General features: G+C 49.7%; 1 protein-coding gene across 1 annotated transcript in view; it reads right to left on the bottom strand.

Annotated features, from left to right (window-relative positions):
* Window positions 1-20,944, bottom strand: part of GABBR2 (gamma-aminobutyric acid type B receptor subunit 2) — a 351,400-nt gene that overhangs the window by 239,231 nt on the left and 91,225 nt on the right. The window lies entirely within an intron of this gene.

Here is a 20,944-nt window from a genome sequence, read left to right as displayed (position 1 = left end):
CACAATAGCCAAAAAGGTGAAAACAACCCAAATATCCATCAAGAGATGAAGGGATGAATAAAATGTGATCTCTACACACACAACGGAATATTTTTCAGTATTAGAAAGGCGATTCTGACACACGCAACAACGTGGGTGAACCTTGATGACTTTATGCTAAATGAAATAAACCAGATACAGAAAGACAGCTATTGACTGCAGGATTCCACTTAGGTGAGGTCTCGAGAGGAGTCAAATTCATGGACACAGAAGACTGGTGGCTGCCAGGGGCTGGGGGGAAGGGAATGGGAAGTTTGTGTTTCAGTTTGGGAAGATGAAAAAGTTCTGGAGATGGATGGTGGTGATGGCCGCACAACAACGCGCATGTACCGAATGCCACTGAAGTGTACGCTTAAAAACGGTTCAGATGGTAAATTTTGTCCTGTGCATATTTTATCACAATAAAAAAAGAAGAAGAAAAGGAGGAGGAAGAAGGGGAGAAAGAAAAGGAAGAGGAGGAGGAGGAGAAGAATCTGAAGAGGAGAATTCGTTCAGCAACACTCTGCCAAGCACTGCAGTGTTCAGTCCAGAGCTGGGTGCTTAGGTAACATGAAAGCTGGACACAGCTCCTGCTAGAGAGCTCCCACACCAGAGGGGAAAACCGACCCCCAAAAGGGACCCCAGTGATCCAGTGTGGAAACGAACGAGGACAGACGTCCCCAAATGTCGGGGGTCCCTCCTTCCACCTATACCTCTGTCATTTAAACCAGCTGTCATCTCTTCCCTGTGTGGAGGCCCCGGCGCCTAGCGGGGCTCCTTGCTTCCCCTGGGGCCCAGCTAAGCCTGCTCACCACCCAGCTGTCTAAGGGCTCTTTGTAAAACATAAACCAGTCCTTCTGACTGTCCTGCTTTCCGCGCATTTAAAACCCAACCTCCTAGCAGAATGTAATTCTCAAAAGGTTAAAAACGTAATTCTCATGAAAATTGATAGTGGTTGTATGTCAACCTTTTATTTAACTCATTACTAAGGGGATCTGCAGGATGGCAAAGTGGACTCAAGAGAAAATTTGAGAGACAGGGATTTTTATAGTGAATGGAAAAATAAGGAATAAGGTAAGATTGCCAAATTAGATACAAAACGGGTTAATGTCCTACAGGACAATAAAATGATAACCATTGTGGACAGAAAAGCACTGAAGACTAGCACATCTTGTCGGTTTTAGAGAATTGTAAGGGGTCTGGGTCTTAAGTTCCACCAGTCAGATGGAAGGGCTGCTAGAAAACGCTCTAAGTGTTAAGCTAATTGCTTATATAATAACTACTTTGTATAATTTACAAGTTTGGGACCAGAGTCTGAACCCTCCCTATCATAATGGACACAAGAAGCCAGTAGGTCCAGCCCTGCCTCCCACTCTGACCTGATTTTCCTCCACTCTGTTCCTTGCTCACCAACTACAGCTCATCAGCCTCCTTTCTGTTCCTTGAAATGGAAAGCAATTTCATTCCTGCCTCTGGGCCTTTGCACTTGCTGTTTTCTTTGCCAGCAACAATATTCACTTGTTTCTTGGAATGGTTCACTCCTTCTCATCATCTAGGACTTGGTATAGCTGTTACCTCCTCGGAGAGGTCATCACTGTCCCCCTATCCAAAATGTCCCCCACCTCCACTCACTGCCCAAGATGCTACCTTATTTATTGCCCTACGGCAGTTCCTAAAATTATCTGAAATCATTCTGTTTTTTTGTTGCCTATATATTGACTGGCCTCCCAACTAGAAGGTGAGACCCCGAAGGCAAGGATTGTTGTCACTGTTTTCACAGCCGTCTCGCCAGCACTCAGGAAGGGGCAGCAAGAATCTGTTGCGTGCGTGAAGGAGCCCTCTGACACCCTCCCTGTACCTGCTCTCTCTCCTCTCCCTGTATGTCCATGTCTCTCCTCTTCCTTTTGTCTTCTTCTCCATTCTGGGTCCTCCTCTTCCTTTCTGCTCCCTCTCCCTTCCCCTTAAGTGATCATAATGTGGGACCAGAGCGGCTCGGTTGACACTGCTCCCTTTTCATTTGAGAGACTCTGGCCTCAGAGGGCCCACTGTCCAGCAGCGGCGGTGAGATCGCAGTGGGTGGCCATGTCACACAGGGTACAGTGGTTGTGCAGGGGAGGGGGAGGGCCCAGCAGGCGGTAAGCACCCGGGGGAGGGCCGGGGGTGGGGACGGGTGGTGGGGGGAAGGCCAAAGGCCCTGGGCAAGGCTAAGAAGTGCAGCCGGCAGAGATCTGGGAAATGATTCCTTTTTTAAATTTAAATTTATTGTAAAAATTGACCACATTAAGTTTTCTTCTGCTAAGAAAGAAAAAGAGAAAGAGAAAATGAAAAATGGGAAGGAAGGAGGGAGGGAAAGAAGAAAGAATAAGGTCTTTTTGCTTCTTGGGGCCTCTATTAATTGTCCTTGTTCCTTGACTGAAGGCGACGCTTCCCACCCTGAGAGGAACACAGCAGCTATAACAGAGCAGTTCATGTTTTAATTGTTTCTACCATGATTTACCGACTCATTTCCCATTTTAATACATTCTTGTAATGATTTTTAGCTTGTTTCCTAATCTGTAGCTAATGACAATGATAATACAGTACCGCAAGATTTATAATCAAAGTTGCATTAAAATAATATTAGCAACAATGAACTTATTAATACTTGTTTGCTCTGCAAACATTTCCCCGATACCTCATCTGTGCAAGATTCTGTATTAATGATGATGTCCTGACTTCTCACAAATACACAGTCTGAATGTCAACTCAAGAGTAGCAGAATATTTGACAACCAGTATTTGAACCGGAAGAATATTCTCGTGTTTGCAAATGTTTACCCTGCTCCATTTTCACCAGGCTGGGTGTGGAAGGTGGAATTCTGGCCCCTAAGACCTGTGCCCCTCGATCTTACACTCATGGATACGTTACACGGCGGAAAGGATTTGAAGATAGAATTAAGGTTTCTTATCAGCTGACTTTAAATAATTATCCAGGTGGTCAGCGTCATCACACAAACCCCGACAAACAGAGATCTCTTTTGCTGGTAGAGGGAGTGAAATCAGAGACTCCAAGCATGAGATCAATTCCGTGTACCTGTTGGCTTGAAGATGAAGGGGGCCACATGTTAACAAAATGGGGCCCTCAGTCCTACAATCAAAAGGAACTGGATCTTCCCCAGTGCAGCCTCTACCTAAGAACGCTACCCAGCCGACACCTTGATTTTGACCTTGTGAAGCCCTGAGCAGGGGACCCAACAGAATCATGCAATGCCCGGACTTCTGGCCCGGGGACTGTGAGCCAATGCACAGCTGTGGAGTAAACCACTGCATCTGTGGTAATCTGGTATAGCAGCAACTGAAAACTAACACAGTGAAGCAGAATGAGAAAAGTAAGAATAGTGAGGGCTTCTTTAAAGTTAAATGTATGTCATTTCAAAAGTTATCCTTAATTTGTAGATAAGATACTTCAGAGTTTGTATGGCGTTGATATGTTTTTCTGTTATAAAATTATAGATAGTAGAATGGTTTCTTAAAAATAAATTTGTTTTCTTTAATGTTTATTTATTTTTGAGAGAGAGAAGAAGAGGGAGAGGGCATGATTGGAGGAGGGTCAGAGAGAGAGTGAGAGGATCTGAAGCAGGCTCTGTGCTGACAGGAGAGAGTTCAATGCGGGGCTCAAACTCACAGATGATGAGATCATGACCTGAGCCAAAGTCAGACGCTTAACCGACTGAGCCACCCAGGCGCCCCTTTAATGTCTTAATGTGATAAAATAAAGTGTTTATTTTTAATTTTAAAATTTTTTGATGTTTATTTATTTTTGAGGGAGAGACGGAGTGCAAGTGAGGGAGGGGCAGAGAGAGACGGAGACACAGAATCCGAGGCAGGCTCCTGGCTGTCAGCACACAACCTGATGCAGGGCTCGAACTCACAAACCGTGAGATCGTGACCTGAGCCAACATCAGATGCTTAACTGACTGAGCCACCCACGTGCCCCAAAGTGTTTGTTTGTTTTTTAAATAGAAGTTTGTCTTCCATGTCCCCACCCCCACTTTGCTTCTACAGCTTTCACTGGTGTGTGAAACCCAAAAGCGTGGGCATCGCTAATCTAGCTAGCCTTGTTCCTTCATTTTCAGATGCCGACCCCGAGGACTAGAGGAGGGAAGGGGTTTGTCACTGTCCTGTCAGGGTTAGGGGAGGGATTTCAGGATTCCCAGTTCAGAGCTCCCTCAACAATTTGGAGAACTCAGCTCAACAGCCAATGGTGATGTTAAAGCTAGCAGTGTTCTAGAAAGGACCACTTCCCTCAGAATAATGCTTCAAGCCCAGGCCTCCTCCTGACTCGTGCTCTGGACCTGAGGCAGGATAAACCACCTACTGGGCACGAGGCACACTGCCCTGGCTCCCCTAAAGACAGCACTCTGGAAGTAACTACCCAACAAAAGTCACATGCGCCTACCTGTCCCATTTTAGATGCTATTCTCCCTCGTTCTCATTTCTTGTTTTTTTTTTTTTTAATTTTTTAATGTTTATTTATTTTTGAGAGACAGAGACACTGAGCATGAGCAGGGGAGGGGCAGAGAGAGAGAGAGAGAGAGAGACACAGAATCTGAAGCAGGCTCCAGGCTCTGAGCTGTCAGCACAGAGCCCGATGCGAGGCTCGAACCCATGAACTGTGAGATTATGACCTGAGCAGAAGTCAGACACTTAACAGACTGAGCCACCCCGGTGCCCCTCCCTCATCCTCATTTCTGATACTGTATCTTCTTGCCTGATAGAATGGAGTCCTAACCAGAGGGCCTTTTCAGCTGACCAAAGCCCAGTCTCTGGCGGAACCAGATTGGAGGCTATGAATTGGGAGGCCCTCAGGGGTCTGCCTAGGACCCGGCAGAAGGGTTTTGGAGCCAGCAAGGGGGTCTCTGGGCTCCTAGCAGCTCTGCCTGTATCTGTTCTATATTCAACATCAAGGTCCCCACGTCATACTTAATTTGAAAAAGGGGGTTCTATTGCTGGTAGCATAAAATGTCTGAAAATCACGAAGGGGGTGACTCCAGAGGTCCTTGCCCAGTTTGGGCCTGGGGAAGGGCAGGTGAATGTCCGGCGAGGCTGGGTGACCCAGTCACTGGAGCTCACTCCCTGCACGTTAGTCCACTGCACACTGGTTTGCCTGATAATCAATTCACCGAATTGCTGGGGGGAATTTCTCTCAGCTGGAGTTTCCCCAAGGACTCCTTGCGGACACTTCACATGGCCGCTTTGCAAGGATTTGTCCTTCCAGCTCAGGTGAAAGTCAATTTCACCTGCATTTCACATTTCAGTCCTTCCTTCAGGCCGTCCTTGGAGATGCTCCCCTAATGCCTGTTTATTATCGTCTTCTTCTTGCAGACATCGGACCCGCCCCTGCATGAGCCAGGGCAATGCCACTGCTTTTCTATTCCCCCACTTAAGGTGTCTGTCAGACGGCTTTTAGTGAGCCGGTCACTGGGCAAAACTATCATTCTGAGAAATTGTTTATGGCAAGTTGTCTTTGAGCGATTGGGCATTTGATGAATTGCTCTCAGAGCCCCCATAAGGAGGTTCTCGTGTCCTGGAAGAAAGCTCTGGGCTTTATCGTTCCTCCAACGTCCCCACGTACCCTGCTAGAACTTTCCCACCCACTCACCTCTAGAGGGCATTCTGACGGCTGGCAGGGCCAACCCTGGCGGGCACACAGGGGAGACCATTCCTTCGGGTCTCACGCTCTCATGCAACGGTTCAAAGCTTAGGAATGGACCACAGCCTCTGGTCTGCAGTTTTGCCACTTGGCCATGGGCTCCTGCACACAGTAGGCCCTGTGTAACTGGCGCTTCCCCCACCCCACTCCCCTTTCCCTGTCCAGTATGTTTCCTCTTTGCCCTCCACGGACCTCGACTCTACAGCAGCTCATGGTCACTGCCCCCAAAGTCCCTTCCCCGATTTCATTTCCAATGGCTCCTCCTTCCTGGTAAGGACGGACTTGTCACAGAGAAATCATAACTGGCTCCTACAGGCTCTTAAAATTCAGCACCTATAAATGGGAATGGATCCCAAAGCCATGAAAATCCATTTTTTTAATGAAAAAGTAGAACTCCGGACTACATTCCATTTTCATTTAAATCTCGTTTTTAAAGAATTAAAATACCTTTTGGACTCACACATGTCAAAGCAAATGTTGCCGAGCGTTAAAATGTAAAAATGCCAAGAAAATGTCACAGTTAATAATGGCCAGTTTGAAACTGAGAATTTACTCCGTACAGAAGTTCCGCCTTGAAGAAGAGTTTCAGAACTGATGTGTCCACCCTGCCCCAGCTACAAAGTCCCCCTCTGTGCCTCCTGCAGGAAGAGTCAGCATCTGCTTACACCCCTCCAGGGGCAGGGGCTCACTACCTCACCAGGGCGCTAATTTGTCATTGGCCGGCTCTGCTTCTTAGAAAGAAGCAGAAAGGGTCTTGAAATCACCCTCCTTTTGCATTTCCTTTTCAAGTTCTCATTCTAGAGCAAAGGTCAGCAAACTTTTCCTGTGAAGCGCCAGGCAGTAAATATTTTAGGCTTTGTGGACCGTATTTGCAACTTGTCAACCCTTTGTAGCACAAAAGCAGCCACAGACAATACATAAACAAACGAGCGTGGCTGCAGTCCAATAAAATTGAGTTTACCAAAACAGGCAGCAGGCAGATTTGGGCCACGGGCCCTAGTTTGTGCACCCCAGCTCTGGAACTTGTTAGAATACATACAGTCTCCCATTCCCGTGAGAGCCCCACGGATACCTAAACTCAGCCAGCCTGACTTGGTCCATGACATGCTTTCAAGCCAAATGACCCTTCACTCTTCTAATCATCGTCTTATGATGTGGTTTCATGCCTTTTCCATCCGTGGTCATCCTCTGGAAAAGGCTCCAGAGGGCAGACATTTCTAGGAGGCACAGAAAAGTCACACAGCTGGCATGCATCCTGCACTCACCGCCTGGGAGGCACGGTACTAAGAACGTCATGTGACTTATCCTATCCGTTACACTATTATTATAAGGTAGATACTATTATTTTTCCACCCTTACAGAGAAGGAAACAGACATTTAGAGGAGTTAAATAACTTGCCCTTGGTCACATAAAGGGTGACGATTCAATGCCAGGCAGTGTCACTTCAGAGCACGGTTTTACTTTAAGTGGGAATATGTTACTCTAAGATGTTTCACTTGCAGAAAAGAATGTACCTTATACATACAACTTAGATAAAGTATGAAAAATAGTAAAACGAACATGCAATATACCCAACACCCAGCTTATGGGCAAGCCTGTGTGTGGCCGCCTTGCATATCCCCCTCATTCACCCAGGGAGCATCCCTACTCTGGATTTATCCTTCTTTGCTTTCCTTCCTTCCTTCCTTCCTTCCTTCCTTCCTTCCTTCCTTCCTTCCTCCCTCCCTCCCTCCCTCCCTCCCTCCCTCCCTCCCTCCTTCCCTCCCTTCCTTCCTTTCAAGAGATAGGGGGGCTGAGGGAGAGAGAATCCCAAGCAGGTTCCATGCTCAACGCAAAGCCCAGGGAGCACCCCTACTCTGGATTTTTCCTTCCTTCCCTCCCTCCTTCCCTCCTTCCTTCCTTCTTCTGTTCTATAGAGAGGGGGGCTGAGGGAGAGAGAATCCCAAGCAGGTTCCATGCTCAACGCAAAGCCCAGGGAGCACCCCTACTCTGGATTTTTCCTTCCTTCCCTCCCTCCTTCCCTCCTTCCTTCCTTCCTCTGAGAGATAGAGAGGGGGGTTGAGGGAGAGAGAATCCCAAGCAGTCTCCATCAACGCAAAGCCCAACGCAAGGCTTGATCCTACAGCCCTGGGGTCATGACCTGAGCTGAAATGACAAGTCGGGCGGATCACTGACTGAGCTATATATATACATATATATATATATATATATATATATGTAGAATCATGCTGTATATTTTGCCTGAAACTTGAACTGAAAACCTCTTTACGGCTTCACGTTACGTTTGTGAGATGTGTGTTCCTGAACATAGCTGTGGCTCATTCATGTCAGAGCTGTGTAGCATTCTGTGGCAGGACTACGCCGTGGATTATTTGTTCGTTGCCCTGTCGACGGACACGTGGATTGTCTCCAGTATTCTGTGTGGCTGCTGCCATAAGTAAGACGGCCGCACACTTCTACACATGGCACACACGCGGGCCTCCTGCAGCGTCTGAACCTGGAAATGGAGTCATGAAATCACAGCACCTCCCACATCTTTTCAAAGTGGTTTTATCCATTTACACTCCTGCCGTCAGTGTTTAAGAAGTCTCACCACTCCACATCCTCACCAACTGCAATTTTTGCCAACCCTGTGAGTACTTGATGTCATTTCAATTTGTATGTTCCTGATTATTAAAGAGGATAAGCCATCTTTTCATATGTTTATAGGTGTTTCTGTTTCCTCTTTTGGACCAGCGACTGCCTATTTTTCTTTGAGGTTGTCTTTTCTTTATTGATTTGTTCAGAGCATGCCTAGATGTAATACTAAACTGAATGAAATGATCACGTCCCGCATTTTGAGCATGGACTTCTATTAATGCGACCTTAGAATGCAGTCCTTGTATTTAGCACCTGTTTCACACGGAGCTTACCGTCAGTAAAAACTACTAAATCAGCACACATATTCTTGGTAACAAAACACCTTTGAAACTTTCTCAGGGTAGGGGGGAAGAAGAAAAAGACTACTTGATGATAAATGCAGCCAACCAAAATATGACTCAAAAACCACAGATCTCAGGAACAGAGGCTTGTGATTAAAAAGGAGCAATCGTGGGGCGCCTGGGTGGCTTAGTCGGTTAAGCGTCCGACTTTCGCTTAGGTCATGATCTCGTGTTTTGTGGGTTCGAGCCCTGTGTCGGGCTCTGTGCTGACTGCCAGTTCAGAGCCTGGAGCCTGTTTCAGAGTCTGTGTCTCCCTCTCTCTCTGATCCTCCCCTGCTCACGCTGTCTCTCTCTCTCTCCTAGAAATAAATAAAAAATATTAAAAAATATATTTAAAAAAATTTTTAAAATAAATAAAAAGGAGCAATCGTGTGCGCTGGACCCATTTCACGTGAAAAACCTGCAGTGTGAAGATACTAATGTAACATAAACCTCAGAAAGAGGAGGAGGGAAAAGGAGTCATAAGTTTGCAAATTTCCTCTTCTTCCACAAGAAAACTTTAACTCATACTATTTAAAATTGAAAACAGGGGACGCCTGGGTGGTTCAGTTGGTTAAGCGTCCAATATCAGCTGAGGTCATGATTTCGCGGTCTGTGGGTTTGAGCCCCGCATCGGGCTCTGTGCTGCCAGCTAGCTCAGAGCCTGGAGCCTGCTTCAGATTTTGTGTCTCCCCCTCTCTCTGCCCCTCCCCTGCCTCAAGCTCTGTCTCTCTCTGTCCCAAAAATAAATAAACATTAAAAAATAAATAAATAAAATAAAATAAAAGAGAAAATGGGAGGGGCACCTAGGTGGCTCAGTTGGTTAAGCATCTAACTCTTGATCTTGGCTCAGGGCATGATCTCGTGGTCCGTGGGTTCAAGCCCTGCTTCACGCTCTGTGCTGACAGCTCAGAGCCTGGAGCCTGCTTCAGATTCTGCGTCTCCCTTTCTCTCTGCCCCTCTCCTGCTCGTGCTCTGTCTCTCCCTGTCTCAAAAACAAATAAACTATAAAAAAATTCAAATAGCGCATAGTAATGATCTTATTTTATAAAATTATTTCTGTCCATCTCTTTCCATATGACATATGCATGGAGAGATGTCTGTAAGCAGACTCATCTAATGTTAAAAATGGTGAAATTTTGAATGATTTTTTTAAACTCTCTTCTTCGTACTTTTTTGTTTGCTTGAAAACTTTTTTAATGCATATATTATTTTTATAGAGATGGAAGGCTGTTTTTAAACAGGTAGGCTTCTCACACCAAGCATACTTTCTTAACCATTGTAAATCTCTAATGCTGTCCTTCCATGGCTGGCTTTCTGAGCTGAGAAACAGGACTTTACATTTCTTATTGCTAAATCATATTTAAAATCAGCCCAGCACCATGCCCAGCTGAATCAAACACACACTATACTGTTTTTCCATCGAAATGAACTCCTTTAGACATTTCCTGAGCATGTATTAAGTGCTAGGAAAAACAACTAAGTCCCTGTGACATACAAAATTCCCTGAAGAGAGTAGATACCCAAGAAATATTTACTGATGTATTAAATTTGGAAATAATAGGAATAATAACAACACAGCAAATCTTTTTACTAGTCATGCCAGATACTAGTCTCATTTCTTTAAATATATTAACTCACTTAATCCTCACAACAACCCTATGAAGCATGTCCTTCTATTGCTCATATTTTAATATATGAAGGAACTGAGGGTCAGAGAGGTGAGGAATTTGCACACAGTTTGAACAGCGAGTGAGAGGCAGAGTTGGGATACAGACTCTGAATCCCTGTTCTGAGGTGTGTGTGTTCTGACCTCCTCCCTGGGCACACAGTGACACGACATTCCACAGTCTCCCTGGCAACCAGGTGTGACCACTGAGCTCTGGCCACCAGCATGGGCTTGGCCTCTGAAACCGTTCCATGGGCGCTCTGTGCTCTCGCTTTTACCCGCAGTGAGGGGGGAAGACTCTGATGACCTAGGAGTGGTGGAGGCTCCCCATCCCCGAGTCCCTGTGGCCACCACAGGGCCAAGTAGGACTGCTACTTCAAGAGAAACCGTCAGCAGGAGAACAGTCTCAAGAGCTGCCGGCCTCCGGGAGCCGTACCTTCAGGATATGCCTCACTCCTGCCGGCCACCCAACCCGACTGAGCAGGGAGGTGGAGTGGGGGGCTCACCGTTTCTGGCCAGCACAAGACGCAACAACAGGCAAGCTTTGAGCCTCTGGCCTGGCCGGGACTTTCTCAGAGCAGCAATGTGGCCTGTGCCTCTTCCCACCCACCCTGCTTCCTTCCCCACTAACCCCAGCCTTTCACGGGGAGACAGACCTGCCCACAGTCAGAAGATCCATCCTGCCTTCCTCTGCTCCCTCCCCCCTTACCTTTCCTGACCTTTCTAACTCCATCTGGGCACCTGCTTCCCAGAGTGCCCAACCAACACACCCCTCCCCCGACCTGCACTTGACTATGACACGAGCAAGCAATCGCCTTCATATATGAAGGTACTGTAACACAACGGTGTTTGTTACTGTAATTAGACAGCACCGACTAATAACCATTTGTTCTAACCACCTGCTGTAAGAAATCTGAAATGTAAGAGATCAAAACCCCTGGAAAACCATTAGAAAAAGGTGAAACTTTAAAGACTGACAGGAAATGGTAGAAAGAACGTGTGCTGTGCATTTAAATATTTCCCCTGTCCTGCGGGCCACTGACGTCAAGCTAGAATTCAAAGGACATCAGCACACACAGCTCAAATTTGCTGCACTGGGCTGTCTCGTCCCCTCTGCCCGCCGTGTCCAGCCAAGGGCCTGGATCCAAACAGGTGTTTAATACATATTGGCTGGACAACATGGTGCCGTGTGGTGGACGCAGTCCCTGTGGATGGATACAACCTGAAATAAAAAGTAGTCATATCTGTATCTCTGTCCCAAAGAGCTTATTAACTCCAGCCATCTTGAGTTTTTCACACCCTATCCTCGGAGTGATGGACAGACCATCTGCTTCTAGAAGCCTCCAGAGACTGTCCATCCTGGATACTGAGAAAAACTGGCATTTCTGTGTTCTCCCTGAAGTTGTCACTCTGAATTCTTGGCCAGCTGCAGACTGTGTTATTTGAGGATGATGGGGCCACAGCTCACATCTCTCCCCTGCGCGGGTAAAGCCATCTACACAAAACAAAATGTTTTTCAGACTGGTGGATACAAACTGCGTCCTGTGGTTAGCTGTCGATAAGTGCCCCCGCATATGCAGGTGTGACATTTTTAAAAGTCAGGGTCATGAATGCAAAACATAGGCAGGCTGCCTGTCAGGAGGCAGGGGAAAGAGGTAGTGGTGACGGCGATGTTCCTTCCCACAAGTTTGCTCAAATATCACAGGTTGTCAGCCCTTCCCCTGGGGATGGGGGCCCAGGTCACCTGCTGAAGAGGGACTGCATGCCAGCCGCGTGTCACCGAGCAACCTCTCCACCCCACACACGCCTCCACAGTGCTTTTCTGAGGGGCATCCTGGCTCCACGTTTGCTGAGGTGGGTGGGATGTGGGAGGGGGTTGAGACATGGCCCCTGTCCTCAGGGACTTACATTCTAGAGGCGGCAAGAGACACAGAAACAATTTGGTAAAATGTGGTGCGGGGCGCAACAGACTTGGATCAGTTATACAGCATGCGTTTCCTCCAAGGATACTCACAGGGCAGGGGGGATTAAACGCCAGGCCCTGGGGCAGGTGCTAGGGATAGCCTCAGCCATCAGGGAACGCGTGAGAGAAGGCTGAAACAAAAAGCTGTGACCCAAGGCAGAATAGAAGTGGGAACCACTGGAGACACACAAGTCACTCAACAAAGGAAGGAATATTCAAGTCACATTGACATACTCTGCCCAGACTTCAAGGAAGAGGTGCATTCAAGCTGAGCCTTGAAGGTGTGAAAGAGACAGAGGGGACAGGGAGGCACAGCAGGCTGAGCTCTCGCGCGAGGGAAGGCCGGGGATGGGAAAGTACCAGGCATAGTGGAGAAATGGTCTTTGCTTCTGGGGCAGGAGCACAGGGTGCAGAGGGGAAGTAGCAAACGGGTGGGGTGAGCCAGCACCTTGGGGAAGCTTGGACAGCTGGACAGCAGGCAGGTGTGGATTGCTTTCCTTTGGGCAGCAGGAAGCCCTTTCTTTAACCAGGGGAGTGCCTAGATGGAAGCTGGTTTTACACAAACGCCTCTGGAGGCTGGGGTACAGGAAGGAGGCCTGGGGGAGGAGGTCAGCTGGGAGGGAGGGACCACAGTCCAGATGTAAGGCCTGATGGTGAACCTGGTCCAGCACCCCTGGGAAAAACATGTGCCCAGAGCAGAGCTCACTTTGTCAGGCCCCTTAACTCAATGGTTCTGAGACTTGACCATTACATGACATCAACAGGACCCAGTCAAATGGGTCAATCTCAACAGCCTCCTTAACGGGACCCAGGGGTTGGGAAGACCAATGAGGGAAGAGACCAAAGAAAGAAGCCCTGCTCTGTGGAGCATGGGATCCGGTCCTGCACAAGGTGAGGCCAGGCCTGCCACTGCCTGGTCCTGTGACCTCTTCCTCACCGGGCTTCACTTGTAAGACAGGAAGGTTGAGTTAGCAGATTTATCAGTCAGGAGAGGCGAGGTTATGCTGTGGCAACAGACATGCCCAGCTCTCAATGGAACATCCCCAAAGGTCAATGGGACGCTCCAGAAATACTGACTTCTCTCTCAGTGAAGGGGGCTCAATTGCATCATAGTAAGTCAGGGGTCTAAACTCATGGGATGACCGCCATCTTAAATGCTGCCATTTGCCAAAGGAGAAGGAAAAAGAAAATTCTGGAGAGGCCCAACCAGCAATTAAATGGAACTCATTGACCAGACTTGACCCAGGAAAGTCCCAGGAACCCAAAGTGCAACCTGGCCAGCAGGAGAGGGCGCCTGGGCATCAGGGAACCTACAAATGACTGCCACCCTCCATTCCCTGATTCCCTCGTGCCCTAACAGTCTGTGTTCGGGTTGGTGCTCAAGGCCAGAGTTTGGTTCAATTTATACGTATCGAACTAACATTTCTTTAGCATTGACCTACGTGCCAGGCACCATGCTAAACTCTCTATATGCATTACCTCATTTATTATTCATAATGAACCTTGGTTAATATTTGCAATGACCCTATAAAATGGATACCAACACTACCCCTCATTTAACAGAGGAGAAAATACAAGCTCAGGGAGCTTACCTGAAAAGCTTGAGGTCACATGACAAGTTAAGTCCTGACCCCAGGACTCAAACCGAGGCCATACAGCCTCTGCCTCTTATTCTCCGTGCCATCCAGAAATGGGGCTCACTGCAGGGGGAGGCTGTAAAAAGGATTACTTCACCGAGTAAAGGAGTAAACTAGTAAAAGACTCTAAGCCTGAAATTCTATGGGGAGAGACAAGGAGACAGGAGGCGTGGAGCAAGTCTTGCGAACAGCAAATGGGTCTCTGGGTTGGAACATCCCTGGGCAAATGAAAGACATGAGAGACGGATTGGAAAGGGGGCTTGAGCACCTAATACAGACGAGGTTGCAGCCTATTCTGGGGGACCCAGGGAGCTTCTGTTTTATTTTGTGTTTGTTTTTAACCATTTTAATCATTTTTAAGTGTACCATTCAGTGACATTAAGTGTACCTACAATGTGGTGTGACCATCATCAGTATCTATTTCCAGAATGTTTTCATCATGGCAAACAGAAAAGCTCATACCTATTAAACCTCGGGGGCATTGTTAAAAGAGCTTAACCTGATAATGACATCACCAGGGCTGAGACGGGAGGACAACCCTGTCTGTCGCTTGAAGGGCAATATGAAGGCAGAGATGCTGGGCAAGGGGCTATGTCACCAGGCCAGCGTGGGGGTCTAGGTGGGAGACCTAGGAGCAAAGACCAGGCAGTGGAGGGAAGGGTCGGACAGAAAGCAGAGGAAGGGAAGCCTCAGGGGGAGAGGGGAGTCCTAGGTTTCCTCCAGGGTCCTGTGCATCCTGGCCACCGGGAAGTGAGGTGGAGAAGCCAGGAGGGGATGCGGGGCCCTTGGGACACTGCCGTGTCCAGCGCAGGCAGATGCAGGTTAGGGGCTGGCCGGCTGCCCACTCCACTGGCTCTCCCTGGGGCCCTGGGGTCCCGTCCTTCCTGGGACACGGTCCAGAGCTGTCCCCCTAGCACTCCCAGAGGTCTGCAGCGTGCCACGGCTTCCTGCCTCCGCTCGCTCACTAGACGCCCACTTGGAGGTGAGTGGTGACTGCAGGCCTGATGGGCTTGTCACCCCCTCGGCCCACAGCCACACTCATCACTCAGGAGGCTCGTCCTCCATCAGCAGCTGCTCACTCAGAGTTAATTATGTGTCTCTCCTGTCCTCCAGCAGGAGACAGGGCAGTCACTCCCCCCCTGATGGATGGAGGCCGGCCTCTGTCACACACCACCTCAACCAGGGGACTCTACTCAGGAACTTTCCAATTCCCCAGTGCCATCATACGCCTTTCACCTCTGCTGCAGGCACCTGTCTTCTGAGCTCCTTCCAGGAAGTCGTTTCCCCTGTGCCTCGACCCCCGGGGCCAGCTCCCCCAGCTCCCCTCCCCGTGGCCACCTGACCCCCCAGGCGCAGTGCTGACCTCATATGCAGGTTGACTTCGGGGGTCCTACTTGCACAGGCAGCCTTGGGCCCAGCTGTGTGCCCATCTCAACCCCTTCTTCCTGTACCCTAGCTTCTCCAAGTCTGAAGTCCTAACACACTTTCCCAGGTCTGCATCCCCAGGGCCCCGTCTTTGCCTTCCCCCTCGCCCCCCGCCGCCCTATATCCTTCCCATGGCTGAAGTCCTGCTTGGTGGTCTCCAAGTTCCCAGGGCACTGCCCGCCCCAACTGCAGTGCCTGGGGCCACCCCTGGACCCTGAAGGACGCAAAGCTTCTCCCTGCCAAGAAAGCATGCAACGGGGTTTCAGCTTGGAGCCCAGCTGGAAAGACAGACCAAAAAACAGATACCACCAAGAACTTCTCCGGGAGAAGGAATTCTTTAAAAAAGTAGGACCCAGGGAGGAAGTGCTGGTAGAGTTAGGGGGAGGCTCCAGAAAGGGGGATTCATTTCAGGGCTGGGGCCCCAGAAAAGGCTCCTGTAGGTCTTGGGGAAGCAGTTAGGGATCAGGTGCACTTGGGGGTATGATCCACTCTAAAGAAGCCCCTTTGCAAGACCCCTTGACCAGGTGGCTGGCAAAGCTCCAAGAGCAACAGCCTCTGGGAGGCCAGGGGTGGGTCCAGGTCTCCAGAGGACAGCCCGTCGCAACCTGGGTGGGCAGCTCACACCCCTGCACCTCCCTCTTGTGGAAACAGACAAGCAGGCTGAGAAGGCCTAACTCTCAGGCAAAGGGCTAGATGGGACGGAGCCCTGAGCCAGCTATGAATGCTGTGTTTATTCAGTTTGCTGCATCAGGCATTTACTAAGCATCTCCTGCAAGCCATGCCCTATGCCAGGGGCTGGGAAAACAGAGGGAAACGAGTCAGAACCCTGACTCAACTAGCTCACAAGGCAGTGGGGATGAGAGAGAAGCGAGGGAGCAATTGCGGCAGGGGATGGGAAAGATTGCTATGAAAAGGACTGCAGTGTGGGGCCCAGAAAAGGCCACTGAATCCAGTACCAGCAGTCAGGGTAGGTTTCCTGCAGGAGGAGGCACTTATGCTGAATCTTGAAACACGAGGAGAAATCAGCCAGATGGAGAGGATGGAGGAGGGTGGCCCACTCTGAGAAGAGCATTCGTTCAGTCATTCACTCTACATGAATTTCATGAGCACCCACTATGTGTCAGACGCTGTGACAGGTGGTGGGGACGCAGCAGGGAACCAAATCCCCACCCTCGGAGAGCTTCCATTCCAGCCACTCTAGTCGGGGCAGGAGAGAATAAATAAGTGGGGTAAGTAAAATAGTAGTAAACATCAGATAATGCAGTGATCGGTAAAATGTGTTATACAGTGATGAGTGCTAAATGGAAAACTTAAGTGGGGGGACAGGTGTAGGGTGGTGGTGGGGGAGTGAGCTGTTGGATTCCCTATCAGCAATGACGGATACCCAGAAGAGAGGGCGGGGAGTGCAGAGAAGGTGAGAGGCTGTGCCTGGCGGCGGGTGTCAGGAGAAGCAAGGGAGGCCAGCACGGCAGTGGTACAGGGCAGTGGTACAGCAGCCGGCAACCCCAGGAGAGCATCAGGGGGAATTCGTAACGGTAATCTTCATTACCACTGCCATGGTTCCTAACGTACTACTGAAGGTCAAAGCAACTAAGAACCATAATAGCTTGGGGAAAGTCCCTTCCAAGTCCAGAAGCATCCGAGCCTGGCCAATGAAAACAGAATCCCCGAACCTGAGGGATCGAGAAGCCTCTAGATGGCCTCACCCCGGGTTAGTGTGACCTGCTAGAGGCAGATGAGCACAGGAGGTGATGGAAACATAGGCAGAAAAACAGCTGAGCCGGAGGAAGGGTCTTGGAGGCCCGGACCCAGGCCCCGGGGTACGGAAGCAGCCGAACCAGGAGCCGTCACCCGGCCTCCATCTTCTCCTGTCAACTCCTGACTAGTGCCTGCTGGGAAGGTCTCCACCCTCCTAAGCTTCTTGTAACACAGATCTACGGAGCCTCCCTCCCTCACATGGCAGGGGGCAGTCAGGCTGGATGGGGACAATGCAGTCTGGGGATGAAGGGCCCCCAGTCCTAGGGCAGAGCCTGTCCTGGGACTGAAGTCCTAGGCTCCTATTGGTTTGCTGTTTGCTGGGTGACCCTGACTCAACCCCTCCTGTTTCTGGGCTTCAGGTTCCTGGTCCTGGGACAGCCTTCAGGATCTCCAAACTCCAGGGTTCGGGGAGGTTTCTTATAGGCAGAAATTTGGTCCCTCTAGAGCAGGTGCTGCCAGACCCACCCCGCCAAAACTGGGCCCAGTTCTAACCACAAGAGGCCTTCCGCCCAGCCCAGGGTGGGTGAAAAGTGAGGCTGCCCGTGGCCTCCACAGTGGCCCCTCCCCCGGGACTCTGCTCTTGACACACCCGCCCTGGCCTCCTGGGCCCCTTCCCAGGTGGAGGGCAAAGAAAAATTACCTTCATAAATCCTGCAAAGAGAACAGGAGGATTTTTCAGGGTTTATTCATTTTCATGCAGAAGAAACTATGATGATTTTTCCCCAAGTAGCAACCTTGCTGTGAAATTCTTACTTTGTTTTCTTTTTAGGTTTAACAGATCCTTCCTGAGCCTTAAAAAAAAATTATTTGAATGCAGTTCTTGAAATTAAAAAAAAAAAAAAAAGCAAGCAGGAAGTGAAATGAGGCAGATAAAGAGGATAAATATTGCATGATTCACTTAGATGAGGGACGTAGAAGAGTCAAATTCATGGAGACAGAAAGTAGAGTGGTGTCTCCCAGGGGCTGGGGGAGGAGCATGGGTGGGAGGGGGCTAGGGTTTAATAGGTACAGAGTTTCGGTCCAGCAGATGAGGAGTTCTGGAGATGGCCAGCAGTGACGAATGCACAAAACCGTGAATGTACTTGGTGCCACCGGACTGTACACTTAAAAATGGCTCACATGGTAAATTTGATGTTATGTATATTTCCCCACAATTTGAACAAAACAAGCAGGAACGTGATAATGTCTTCCCAGGACCGGTCTCAGGGCCTCCCCTGGGCCTCAGTTTTCTAATCTTAAAATGGGAGATAAATCCATTCCTCCTTACTCCCTGAGCCTCGGTATGGAAAGGGAGCACATGCCTTTGTTCTCTGCAGGGCCAGGAAAGTGGTTTTCAAATGCACCATCCAAAGAAACTAGAGAGACATAAAATGGAACGCCATCACGAATACACGGAAGCACAAAGCAGCCTCACGTCTGGAGGATGGACTCGTGCGCGGTCAGCAGGCTGGAGGTCTCCTTGCCCAGCTCCCGTCTGCCCTCTGGGCGTGAGGAAACTGGAGTGGAGAGGAGGGCAGGAAGTTGCCAAGAGCACATGGCAAGTCACCGAGCAAGCCGGGCCCGACCCTCCCGCCCCAGCCACATGCTCCCCTCACCCAACAACAGACCCCAACTCCTTAGGCCACAACCGCACGTGGATTCCCCCTCACAGACACCCCACATTGTCTGTGCCTGGCCAAGCCCAGCACAACCTGCCTCATTCTGGAAGCCTCTACTGGGTGAGATACTCTAGCACTGTCCAGAATGGAATGGCCCAGGGCAGCCCCTGGAGTGTGGCTCCCTAAGGACGGGGCTATATCCTGTACCTCTGGAGCATAACGGTCTAGGGTCCTGCTGTGAAGCCAGGTGCCTGGTTTCACATCTCCCACTTACTGGCCAACTGACCTTGGGCCGATTCCGGTCAGTTTACTTTCCTCAGGTCCACCGTGGCCCTGGCACACACGAGGTGCTGAGGGAATGTTTGCTGGGCACCCAGCAAAATTGGACATTTCGTCCAATGGGGGGACGAAAGTAGTTGTGGGCGGGCTTGAGGGTAGATGCTGGCCTGTGAGTTCCTTTCTGTGGCTTCACGTTAAATTTTTTTTTAATGTTTATTTATCATTGAGAGACAGAGACAGAGCATGATCACAGGAGGGGCAGAGAGAGGGAGGGACACAGAATCCAATGCAGGCTCCAGGATCCAAGCTGTTAGCACAGAGCCCAACGCCGGGCTCAAACTCATGAACTGTGAGATCATGACCTGAGCTGAAGTTGGACACTCAACCGACTGAGCCACCCAGGCGCCCCTCTGGGGCTTCACATTAAATGACACTAGAGACCCCAGGATGGTCCCTGCCCTAGCTGGTCCTTCCTGAGGCAACGAGAGGGGGATATCTTCAGGAGCCCCCCACTTTTTACTCCTCTAAAAGCCCAGGCCAGCTCAGCCGTGTGACGGAAGGAGCGGGTGGTGTGGTCACGACAGGCACCATATGGGAACCCGCCCCTCGCTATTTCCAGCCAATCTGTTGACATGACAACCAGGCTTCCCGACCCTGCCACGCAGCCTCCATCTTAGGGCTTGTGCTGGGTGCCAGGCGCATCCTTTAGCAGCTGCCTCCCAGGCTGCAGGCGCATTTTCAGACTCTGTCAAGACCCTTCCCCTGAACAGCAGCAGACAGGGATGTTGGGACAGGCATCTCCGTGCAGTGGGCATGGGAACTGGCAGCTTTGCTCTTCAAAGCCCAAAAGTGGAGCTTATTAAGCAAGCACATAGGGGTGCCTGGGTGGCTCAGTCGGTTAAGCTTCCGACTTTGATTCAAGTCATGATCATACCATTTGTGGATTCGAGCCCCGCATTGGGCTCTATGCTGACAGCTCAGAGCCTGGAGCCTGCTTCAAATTCTGTGTCTCCCTCTCTCTCTCTGCCACATTGCCGCTCTCTCTCTCTCTCTCCATCGTTAAAACTAAATTTAAAAAAAAAAAAGCAAGCACAGAGGAAGGGGTGACCCCACAACATCTCAGAGCTTTCCAGGAAACCCTGGGCCGACTTGCCTTTCCTAACTGGCTGCTGATGAAGGCCCACCCCTATGCCCTGCTCAGGCTCCAGATACTCATATTTTAGGAGCTGTCAGGCCAGGAAGGGCTCACAGAGATCATGTGGGCCCAGGATGCACTGCACTGTTGGGGAACCCAACGGGTGAGTCTTATCTGAAATCACACAGAACCCCAGACTACTGCAGGAATCCCCCCCAGCCCCCCACCGCCATCAACATTCCATTCATGTTGTTCTCAAATAGGCAAAAGAACGTGCTGGATTCTTCTACACAACAACAGAGCACACAGAATTGTATTGCATCATATTGTAATTAAATGTTTATTTATTTTGAGAGACAGTGAGTGAATGAGCACCACCAGGTGAGGGGCAGAGAGAGAGGGAGAGAGAGGGAATCCTAAGCTGACTCTGCACTGATAGCTCAGAGCCCAATGTGGGGTTCAAACTCACGAACTGTGGGATCATGAGCTGAGCCGAAATCCAGAGTCTGGCGCTTAACAGACTGAGCCACCCAGAAGCCCCCAGAATTTTATTTTTCAATCAGCAACTTTGTAACCACAAATGACATGCCGGGGACCACACACAAGGACTGAGCTCTCCACTCCTGAGGCTCACAAATGGCCAGGCAAACCCTAAACTCTTCACAAACATCATCTCAAGTAGCCAATGTTTACAGCACCCCCATTTTGCAGATTTGGAAGCAGCAGTTGAGAGCGTTGAAGCACCCAACTCAGGGGCACACTGATGGGGGGGCGGGGGAGGGGAAGCTGGGCTCGGAGCCTGCCTGGCTA

The sequence above is a fragment of the Hyaena hyaena genome, unplaced genomic scaffold (genome assembly GCF_003009895.1).
Source record: "Hyaena hyaena isolate Hyena2069 unplaced genomic scaffold, ASM300989v1 scaffold_93, whole genome shotgun sequence".
Taxonomy (NCBI): Eukaryota; Metazoa; Chordata; class Mammalia; order Carnivora; family Hyaenidae; genus Hyaena; species Hyaena hyaena.
The sequence above is the reverse complement of the archived record's forward strand: the minus strand, read 5'-3'. Positions and strand labels throughout refer to the sequence as shown.